This window comes from Brienomyrus brachyistius, unplaced genomic scaffold (assembly GCF_023856365.1).
Source record: "Brienomyrus brachyistius isolate T26 unplaced genomic scaffold, BBRACH_0.4 scaffold355, whole genome shotgun sequence".
NCBI classification, from domain to species: domain Eukaryota; kingdom Metazoa; phylum Chordata; class Actinopteri; order Osteoglossiformes; family Mormyridae; genus Brienomyrus; species Brienomyrus brachyistius.
In genome coordinates this window covers 2,501-10,000 of record NW_026042630.1, presented here as the reverse complement: position 1 = coordinate 10,000, position 7,500 = coordinate 2,501, and the positions used below count along the sequence as shown (strand labels likewise).

General features: G+C 56.7%; 16 non-coding genes across 16 annotated transcripts; all 16 read left to right on the top strand.

Moving 5' to 3' along the window:
• Positions 1-51: 51 nt before the first annotated feature.
• LOC125728784 (U5 spliceosomal RNA) lies at positions 52-164 on the top strand. Its single transcript, XR_007389363.1, has one exon. It is a non-coding gene; the product is annotated as a U5 spliceosomal RNA (small nuclear RNA).
• Positions 165-365: 201 nt separating this feature from the next.
• Positions 366-556, top strand: LOC125728649 (U2 spliceosomal RNA). Its single transcript, XR_007389229.1, has one exon. It is a non-coding gene; the product is annotated as a U2 spliceosomal RNA (small nuclear RNA).
• Positions 557-986: 430 nt separating this feature from the next.
• LOC125728787 (U5 spliceosomal RNA) lies at positions 987-1,101 on the top strand. The gene has a single exon (XR_007389367.1). It is a non-coding gene; the product is annotated as a U5 spliceosomal RNA (small nuclear RNA).
• A 199-nt stretch (positions 1,102-1,300) lies between these two features.
• Positions 1,301-1,493, top strand: LOC125728656 (U2 spliceosomal RNA). The gene has a single exon (XR_007389236.1). It is a non-coding gene; the product is annotated as a U2 spliceosomal RNA (small nuclear RNA).
• A 433-nt stretch (positions 1,494-1,926) lies between these two features.
• Positions 1,927-2,040, top strand: LOC125728681 (U5 spliceosomal RNA). Its single transcript, XR_007389261.1, has one exon. It is a non-coding gene; the product is annotated as a U5 spliceosomal RNA (small nuclear RNA).
• Positions 2,041-2,241: 201 nt separating this feature from the next.
• Positions 2,242-2,432, top strand: LOC125728641 (U2 spliceosomal RNA). The gene has a single exon (XR_007389220.1). It is a non-coding gene; the product is annotated as a U2 spliceosomal RNA (small nuclear RNA).
• A 429-nt stretch (positions 2,433-2,861) lies between these two features.
• On the top strand, positions 2,862-2,975 carry LOC125728770 (U5 spliceosomal RNA). The gene has a single exon (XR_007389350.1). It is a non-coding gene; the product is annotated as a U5 spliceosomal RNA (small nuclear RNA).
• Positions 2,976-3,173: 198 nt separating this feature from the next.
• Positions 3,174-3,365, top strand: LOC125728626 (U2 spliceosomal RNA). Its single transcript, XR_007389206.1, has one exon. It is a non-coding gene; the product is annotated as a U2 spliceosomal RNA (small nuclear RNA).
• A 431-nt stretch (positions 3,366-3,796) lies between these two features.
• LOC125728788 (U5 spliceosomal RNA) lies at positions 3,797-3,912 on the top strand. The gene has a single exon (XR_007389368.1). It is a non-coding gene; the product is annotated as a U5 spliceosomal RNA (small nuclear RNA).
• Positions 3,913-4,111: 199 nt separating this feature from the next.
• On the top strand, positions 4,112-4,304 carry LOC125728660 (U2 spliceosomal RNA). Its single transcript, XR_007389240.1, has one exon. It is a non-coding gene; the product is annotated as a U2 spliceosomal RNA (small nuclear RNA).
• A 435-nt stretch (positions 4,305-4,739) lies between these two features.
• Positions 4,740-4,851, top strand: LOC125728778 (U5 spliceosomal RNA). Its single transcript, XR_007389358.1, has one exon. It is a non-coding gene; the product is annotated as a U5 spliceosomal RNA (small nuclear RNA).
• A 199-nt stretch (positions 4,852-5,050) lies between these two features.
• LOC125728657 (U2 spliceosomal RNA) lies at positions 5,051-5,243 on the top strand. The gene has a single exon (XR_007389237.1). It is a non-coding gene; the product is annotated as a U2 spliceosomal RNA (small nuclear RNA).
• A 431-nt stretch (positions 5,244-5,674) lies between these two features.
• Positions 5,675-5,788, top strand: LOC125728680 (U5 spliceosomal RNA). Its single transcript, XR_007389260.1, has one exon. It is a non-coding gene; the product is annotated as a U5 spliceosomal RNA (small nuclear RNA).
• A 200-nt stretch (positions 5,789-5,988) lies between these two features.
• Positions 5,989-6,182, top strand: LOC125728669 (U2 spliceosomal RNA). Its single transcript, XR_007389249.1, has one exon. It is a non-coding gene; the product is annotated as a U2 spliceosomal RNA (small nuclear RNA).
• Positions 6,183-6,614: 432 nt separating this feature from the next.
• Positions 6,615-6,728, top strand: LOC125728772 (U5 spliceosomal RNA). Its single transcript, XR_007389351.1, has one exon. It is a non-coding gene; the product is annotated as a U5 spliceosomal RNA (small nuclear RNA).
• Positions 6,729-6,928: 200 nt separating this feature from the next.
• On the top strand, positions 6,929-7,121 carry LOC125728742 (U2 spliceosomal RNA). Its single transcript, XR_007389321.1, has one exon. It is a non-coding gene; the product is annotated as a U2 spliceosomal RNA (small nuclear RNA).
• Positions 7,122-7,500: the final 379 nt, after the last annotated feature.

The window sequence follows — 7,500 nt, the reverse complement described above, 5'->3', positions numbered from 1 at the left end:
GGCGTCACGGAGGCCCGGCTAGCGGCCACCTGCTGAGCGACGGCTCTGCATCGACTCGGGTCTCTCTTCATCCCGTATAAATCTTTCGCCTTTTACTAAAGATTTCCGTGAGAGGGATAGCGATGAGTTCACTGTATTTTTGGAGGCTCTGCGCAAGCAGAGCTGCACCGCCGCTGTATCAAAGTAAGACTGTGCCCGGCTTAGCGGCCGGCTCTATCTGCCCAGTGGCGTGTTTCTGGGATCCTCTGGGATCGTGCGTGGTCTCGCCGGGCGCCACCTCCCAGAGAGGCTGGCGAGGACCCCAGCCGCGCCGGCTCCGTCGGCGTCCCGCATGCCGGAGCCCGGCGGGGGCGCAGTCTGCGGGCATCGCTTCTCGGCCTTTTGGCTAAGATCAAGTGTAGTATCTGTTCTTATCAGTTTAATATCTGATACGTCCCCCATGGAGGGGACCACATATTAAACGGATTTTTGGAACAGGGAGCCGGAAGTGGGGCTTGCCCGTCCGCTCCACGCATCGACCCGGTATTGCAGTGTTTCTGGGAACGGTGCACCTCTACTGCCCCTGCTGTTGAAAGACAGAGCTGATCGGTGTTCCGCTTATCAGACCGAGAGCCTGCGCCGCTTGTCAGGCGATCAGCCGGTGTCGTGAGGGGACCGACTCTGTCCGTGCGCCGGTCCCGCTTTCCCTCCGTTTTTCTTTTTTTTTTTTTTTTTTTTTTTTTTTAAATCATAAAAAAAAAAAGCACGGTCATGATATGCTCTCTGAGGGTTGGGCAGCTGTGCTGAGGTAAGGCAGGCCGTCATCTTTGCCTTTTGAATTTTCTCTCATGTCTGTTTACATGATTGCTGATCTTTCAGATGCCAGGAGGACAGGGAGGAGTCGGGGCCCCGAGGCCGGTGGCTGCGACGCCCCCGAGAATTCAACCCCGAGCGGGGGCGTCACGGAGGCCCGGCTAGCGGCCACCTGCTGAGCGACGGCTCTGCATCGACTCGGGTCTCTCTTCATCCCGTATAAATCTTTCGCCTTATTACTAAAGATTTCCGTGGAGAGGGATAGCGATGAGTTCACTGTATTTTTGGAGGCTCTGCGCAAGCAGAGCTGCACCGCCGCTGTATCAAAGTAAGACTGTGCCCGGCTTAGCGGCCGGCTCTATCTGCCCAGTGGCGTGTTTCTGGATCCTCTGGGATCGTGCGTGGTCTCGCCGGGCGCCACCTCCCAGAGAGGCTGGCGAGGACCCAGCCGCGCCGGCTCCGTCGGCGTTCCCGCATGCCGGAGCCCGGCGGGGCGCAGTCTGCGGGCATCGCTTCTCGGGCCTTTTGGCTAAGATCAAGTGTAGTATCTGTTCTTATCAGTTTAATATCTGATACGTCCCCCATGGAGGGGACCACATATTAAACGGATTTTTGGAAAAGGGAGCCGGAAGTGGGGCTTGCCCCGTCCGCTCCACGCATCGACCCGGTATTGCAGTGTTTCTGGGAACGGTGCACCTCTACTGCCCCCTGCTGTTGAAAGACAGAGCTGATCGGTGTTCCGCTTATCAGACCGAGAGCCTGCGCCGCTTGTCAGGCGATCAGCCGGTGTCGTGAGGGACCGACTCTGTCCGTGCGCCCGGTCCCGCTTCCCTCCGTTTTTCTTTTTTTTTTTTTTTTTTTTTTTTTTTTTAAATCATAAAAAAAAAAAGCACGGTCATGATATGCTCTCTGAGGGTTGGGCAGCTGTGCTGAGGTAAGGCAGGCCGTCATCTTTGCCTTTTGAATTTTCTCTCATGTCTGTTTACATGATTGCTGATCTTTCAGATGCCAGGAGGACAGGGAGGAGTCGGGGCCCCGAGGCCGGTGGGCTGCGACGCCCCCGAGAATTCAACCCCGAGCGGGGGCGTCACGGAGGCCCGGCTAGCGGCCACCTGCTGAGCGACGGCTCTGCATCGACTCGGGTCTCTCTTCATCCCGTATAAATCTTTCGCCTTTTACTAAAGATTTCCGTGGAGAGGGATAGCGATGAGTTCACTGTATTTTTGGAGGCTCTGCGCAAGCAGAGCTGCACCGCCGCTGTATCAAAGTAAGACTGTGCCCGGCTTAGCGGCCGGCTCTATCTGCCCAGTGGCGTGTTTCTGGGATCCTCTGGGATCGTGCGTGGTCTCGCCGGGCGCCACCTCCCAGAGAGGCTGGCGAGGACCCAGCCGCGCCGGCTCCGTCGGCGGTCCCGCATGCCGGAGGCCCGGCGGGGCGCCGTCTGCGGGCATCGCTTCTCGGCCTTTTGGCTAAGATCAAGTGTAGTATCTGTTCTTATCAGTTTAATATCTGATACGTCCCCCATGGAGGGGACCACATATTAAACGGATTTTTGGAACAGGGAGCCGGAAGTGGGGCTTGCCCCGTCCGCTCCACGCATCGACCCGGTATTGCAGTGTTCTGGGAACGGTGCACCTCTACTGCCCCTGCTGTTGAAAAGACAGAGCTGATCGGTGTTCCGCTTATCAGAGCGAGAGCCTGCGCCGCTTGTCAGGCGATCAGCCGGTGTCGTGAGGGACCGACTCTGTCCGTGCGCCGGTCCCGCTTCCCTCGTTTTTCTTTTTTTTTTTTTTTTTTTTTTTTTTTAAATCATAAAAAAAAAAAAGCACGGTCATGATATGCTCTCTGAGGGTTGGGCAGCTGTGCTGAGGTAAGGCAGGCCGTCATCTTTGCCTTTTGAATTTTCTCTCATGTCTGTTTACATGATTGCTGATCTTTCAGATGCCAGGAGGACAGGGAGGAGTCGGGGCCCCGAGGCCGGTGGCTGCGACGCCCCCGAGAATTCAACCCCGAGCGGGGGCGTCACGGAGGCCCGGCTAGCGGCCACCTGCTGAGCGACGGCTCTGCATCGACTCGGTCTCTCTTCATCCCGTATAAATCTTTCGCCTTTTACTAAAGATTTCCGTGGAGAGGGATAGCGATGAGTTCACTGTATTTTTGGAGGGCTCTGCGCAAGCAGAGCTGCACCGCCGCTGTATCAAAGTAAGACTGTGCCCGGCTTAGCGGCCGGCTCTATCTGCCCAGTGGCGTGTTTCTGGATCCTCTGGGATCGTGCGTGGTCTCGCCGGGCGCCACCTCCCAGAGAGGCTGGCGAGGACCCAGCCGCGCCGGCTCCGTCGGCGTCCCGCATGCCGGAGCCCGGCGGGGCGCAGTCTGCGGGCATCGCTTCTCGGCCTTTTGGCTAAGATCAAGTGTAGTATCTGTTCTTATCAGTTTAATATCTGATACGTCCCCCATGGAGGGGACCACATATTAAACGGATTTTTGGAACAGGGAGCCGGAAGTGGGGCTTGCCCCGTCCGCTCCACGCATCGACCCGGTATTGCAGTGTTTCTGGGAACGGTGCACCTCTACTGCCCCCCTGCTGTTGAAAGACAGAGCTGATCGGTGTTCCGCTTATCAGACCGAGAGCCTGCGCCGCTTGTCAGGCGATCAGCCGGTGTCGTGAGGGACCGACTCTGTCCGTGCGCCGGTCCCGCTTCCCTCCGTTTTTCTTTTTTTTTTTTTTTTTTTTTTTTTTAAATCATAAAAAAAAAAAAGCACGGTCATGATATGCTCTCTGAGGGTTTGGGCAGCTGTGCTGAGGTAAGGCAGGCCGTCATCTTTGCCTTTTGAATTTTCTCTCATGTCTGTTTACATGATTGCTGATCTTTCAGATGCCAGGAGGACAGGGAGGAGTCGGGGCCCCGAGGCCGGTGGCTGCGACGCCCCCGAGAATTCAACCCCGAGCGGGGGCGTCACGGAGGCCCGGCTAGCGGCCACCTGCTGAGCGACGGCTCTGCATCGACTCGGGTCTCTCTTCATCCCGTATAAATCTTTCGCCTTTTTACTAAAGATTTCCGTGGAGGAGGGATAGCGATGAGTTCACTGTATTTTTGGAGGCTCTGCGCAAGCAGAGCTGCACCGCCGCTGTATCAAAGTAAGACTGTGCCCGGCTTAGCGGCCGGCTCTATCTGCCCAGTGGCGTGTTTCTGGGATCCTCTGGGATCGTGCGTGGTCTCGCCGGGCGCCACCTCCCAGAGAGGCTGGCGAGGACCCAGCCGCGCCGGCTCCGTCGGCGTCCCGCATGCCGGAGCCCGGCGGGGCGCAGTCTGCGGGCATCGCTTCTCGGCCTTTTGGCTAAGATCAAGTGTAGTATCTGTTTCTTATCAGTTTAATATCTGATACGTCCCCCATGGAGGGGACCACATATTAAACGGATTTTTGGAACAGGGAGCCGGAAGTGGGGCTTGCCCCGTCCGCTCCACGCATCGACCCGGTATTGCAGTGTTTCTGGGAACGGTGCACCTCTACTGCCCCCTGCTGTTGAAAGACAGAGCTGATCGGTGTTCCGCTTATCAGAGCGAGAGCCTGCGCCGCTTGTCAGGCGATCAGCCGGTGTCGTGAGGGGACCGACTCTGTCCGTGCGCCGGTCCCGCTTCCCTCCGTTTTTCTTTTTTTTTTTTTTTTTTTTTTTTTTTTTTAAATCATAAAAAAAAAAAAGCACGGTCATGATATGCTCTCTGAGGGTTGGGCAGCTGTGCTGAGGTAAGGCAGGCCGTCATCTTTGCCTTTTGAATTTTCTCTCATGTCTGTTTACATGATTGCTGATCTTTCAGATGCCAGGAGGACAGGGAGGAGTCGGGGCCCCGAGGCCGGTGGCTGCGACGCCCCCGAGAATTCAACCCCGAGCGGGGGCGTCACGGAGGGCCCGGCTAGCGGCCACCTGCTGAGCGACGGCTCTGCATCGACTCGGGTCTCTCTTCATCCGTATAAATCTTTCGCCTTTTACTAAAGATTTCCGTGGAGAGGGATAGCGATGAGTTCACTGTATTTTGGAGGCTCTGCGCAAGCAGAGCTGCACCGCCGCTGTATCAAAGTAAGACTGTGCCCGGCTTAGCGGCCGGCTCTATCTGCCCAGTGGCGTGTTTCTGGGATCCTCTGGGATCGTGCGTGGTCTCGCCGGGCGCCACCTCCCAGAGAGGCTGGCGAGGACCCAGCCGCGCCGGCTCCGTCGGCGTCCCGCATGCCGGAGCCCCGGCGGGCGCAGTCTGCGGGCATCGCTTCTCGGCCTTTTGGCTAAGATCAAGTGTAGTATCTGTTCTTATCAGTTTAATATCTGATACGTCCCCCATGGAGGGGGACCACATATTAAACGGATTTTGGAACAGGGAGCCGGAAGTGGGGCTTGCCCCCGTCCGCTCCACGCATCGACCCGGTATTGCAGTGTTTCTGGGAACGGTGCACCTCTACTGCCCCCTGCTGTTGAAAGACAGAGCTGATCGGTGTTCCGCTTATCAGACCGAGAGCCTGCGCCGCTTGTCAGGCGATCAGCCGGTGTCGTGAGGGACCGACTCTGTCCGTGCGCCGGTCCCGCTTCCCTCCGTTTTTCTTTTTTTTTTTTTTTTTTTTTTTTTTTAAATCATAAAAAAAAAAAAGCTACGGTCATGATATGCTCTCTGAGGGTTGGGCAGCTGTGCTGAGGTAAGGGCAGGCCGTCATCTTTGCCTTTTGAATTTCTCTCATGTCTGTTTACATGATTGCTGATCTTTCAGATGCCAGGAGGACAGGGAGGAGTCGGGGCCCCGAGGCCGGTGGCTGCGACGCCCCCGAGAATTCAACCCCGAGCGGGGGCGTCACGGAGGCCCGGCTAGCGGCCACCTGCTGAGCGACGGCTCTGCATCGACTCGGGTCTCTCTTCATCCCGTATAAATCTTTCGCCTTTTACTAAAGATTTCCGTGGAGAGGGATAGCGATGAGTTCACTGTATTTTTGGAGGCTCTGCGCAAGCAGAGCTGCACCGCCGCTGTATCAAAGTAAGACTGTGCCCGGCTTAGCGGCCGGCTCTATCTGCCCAGTGGCGTGTTTCTGGGATCCTCTGGGATCGTGCGTGGTCTCGCCGGGCGCCACCTCCCAGAGAGGCTGGCGAGGACCCAGCCGCGCCGGCTCCGTCGGCGTCCCGCATGCCGGAGCCCGGCGGGGGCGCAGTCTGCGGGCATCGCTTCTCGGCCTTTTGGCTAAGATCAAGTGTAGTATCTGTTCTTATCAGTTTAATATCTGATACGTCCCCCATGGAGGGGACCACATATTAAACGGATTTTTGGAACAGGGAGCCGGAAGTGGGGCTTGCCCCGTCCGCTCCACGCATCGACCCGGTTTATTGCAGTGTTTCTGGGAACGGTGCACCTCTACAGCCCCTGCTGTTGAAAGACAGAGCTGATCGGTGTTCCGCTTATCAGAGCGAGAGCCTGCGCCGCTTGTCAGGCGATCAGCCGGTGTCGTGAGGGACCGACTCTGTCCGTGCGCCGGTCCCGCTTCCCTCCGTTTTTCTTTTTTTTTTTTTTTTTTTTTTTTTTTTTAAATCATAAAAAAAAAAAGCACGGTCATGATATGCTCTCTGAGGGTTGGGCAGCTGTGCTGAGGTAAGGCAGGCCGTCATCTTTGCCTTTTGAATTTTCTCTCATGTCCTGTTTACATGATTGCTGATCTTTCAGATGCCAGGAGGACAGGGAGGAGTCGGGGCCCCGAGGCCGGTGGCTGCGACGCCCCCGAGAATTCAACCCCGAGCGGGGGGCGTCACGGAGGCCCGGCTAGCGGCCACCTGCTGAGCGACGGCTCTGCATCGACTCGGGTCTCTCTTCATCCCGTTAAAATCTTTCGCCTTTTACTAAAGATTTCCGTGGAGAGGGATAGCGATGAGTTCACTGTATTTTTGGAGGCTCTGCGCAAGCAGAGCTGCACCGCCGCTGTATCAAAGTAAGACTGTGCCCGGCTTTAGCGGCCGGCTCTATCTGCCCAGTGGCGTGTTTCTGGGATCCTCTGGGATCGTGCGTGGTCTCGCCGGGCGCCACCTCCCAGAGAGGCTGGCGAGGACCCAGCCGCGCCGGCTCCGTCGGCGTCCCGCATGCCGGAGCCCGGCGGGGCGCAGTCTGCGGGCATCGCTTCTCGGCCTTTTGGCTAAGATCAAGTGTAGTATCTGTTCTTATCAGTTTAATATCTGATACGTCCCCCATGGAGGGGACCACATATTAAACGGATTTTTGGAACAGGGAGCCGGAAGTGGGGCTTGCCCCGTCCCGCTCCACGCATCGACCCGGTATTGCAGTGTTTCTGGGAACGGTGCACCTCTACTGCCCCCTGCTGTTGAAAGACAGAGCTGATCGGTGTTCCGCTTATCAGAGCGAGAGCCTGCGCCGCTTGTCAGGCGATCAGCCGGTGTCGTGAGGGACCGACTCTGTCCGTGCGCCGGTCCCGCTTCCCTCCGTTTTTCTTTTTTTTTTTTTTTTTTTTTTTTTTTTAAATCATAAAAAAAAAAAAGAAAGCACGGTCATGATATGCTCTCTGAGGGTTGGGCAGCTGTGCTGAGGTAAGGCAGGCCGTCATCTTTGCCTTTTGAATTTTCTCTCATGTCTGTTTACATGATTGCTGATCTTTCAGATGCCAGGAGGACAGGGAGGAGTCGGGGCCCCGAGGCCGGTGGCTGCGACGCCCCCGAGAATTCAACCCCGA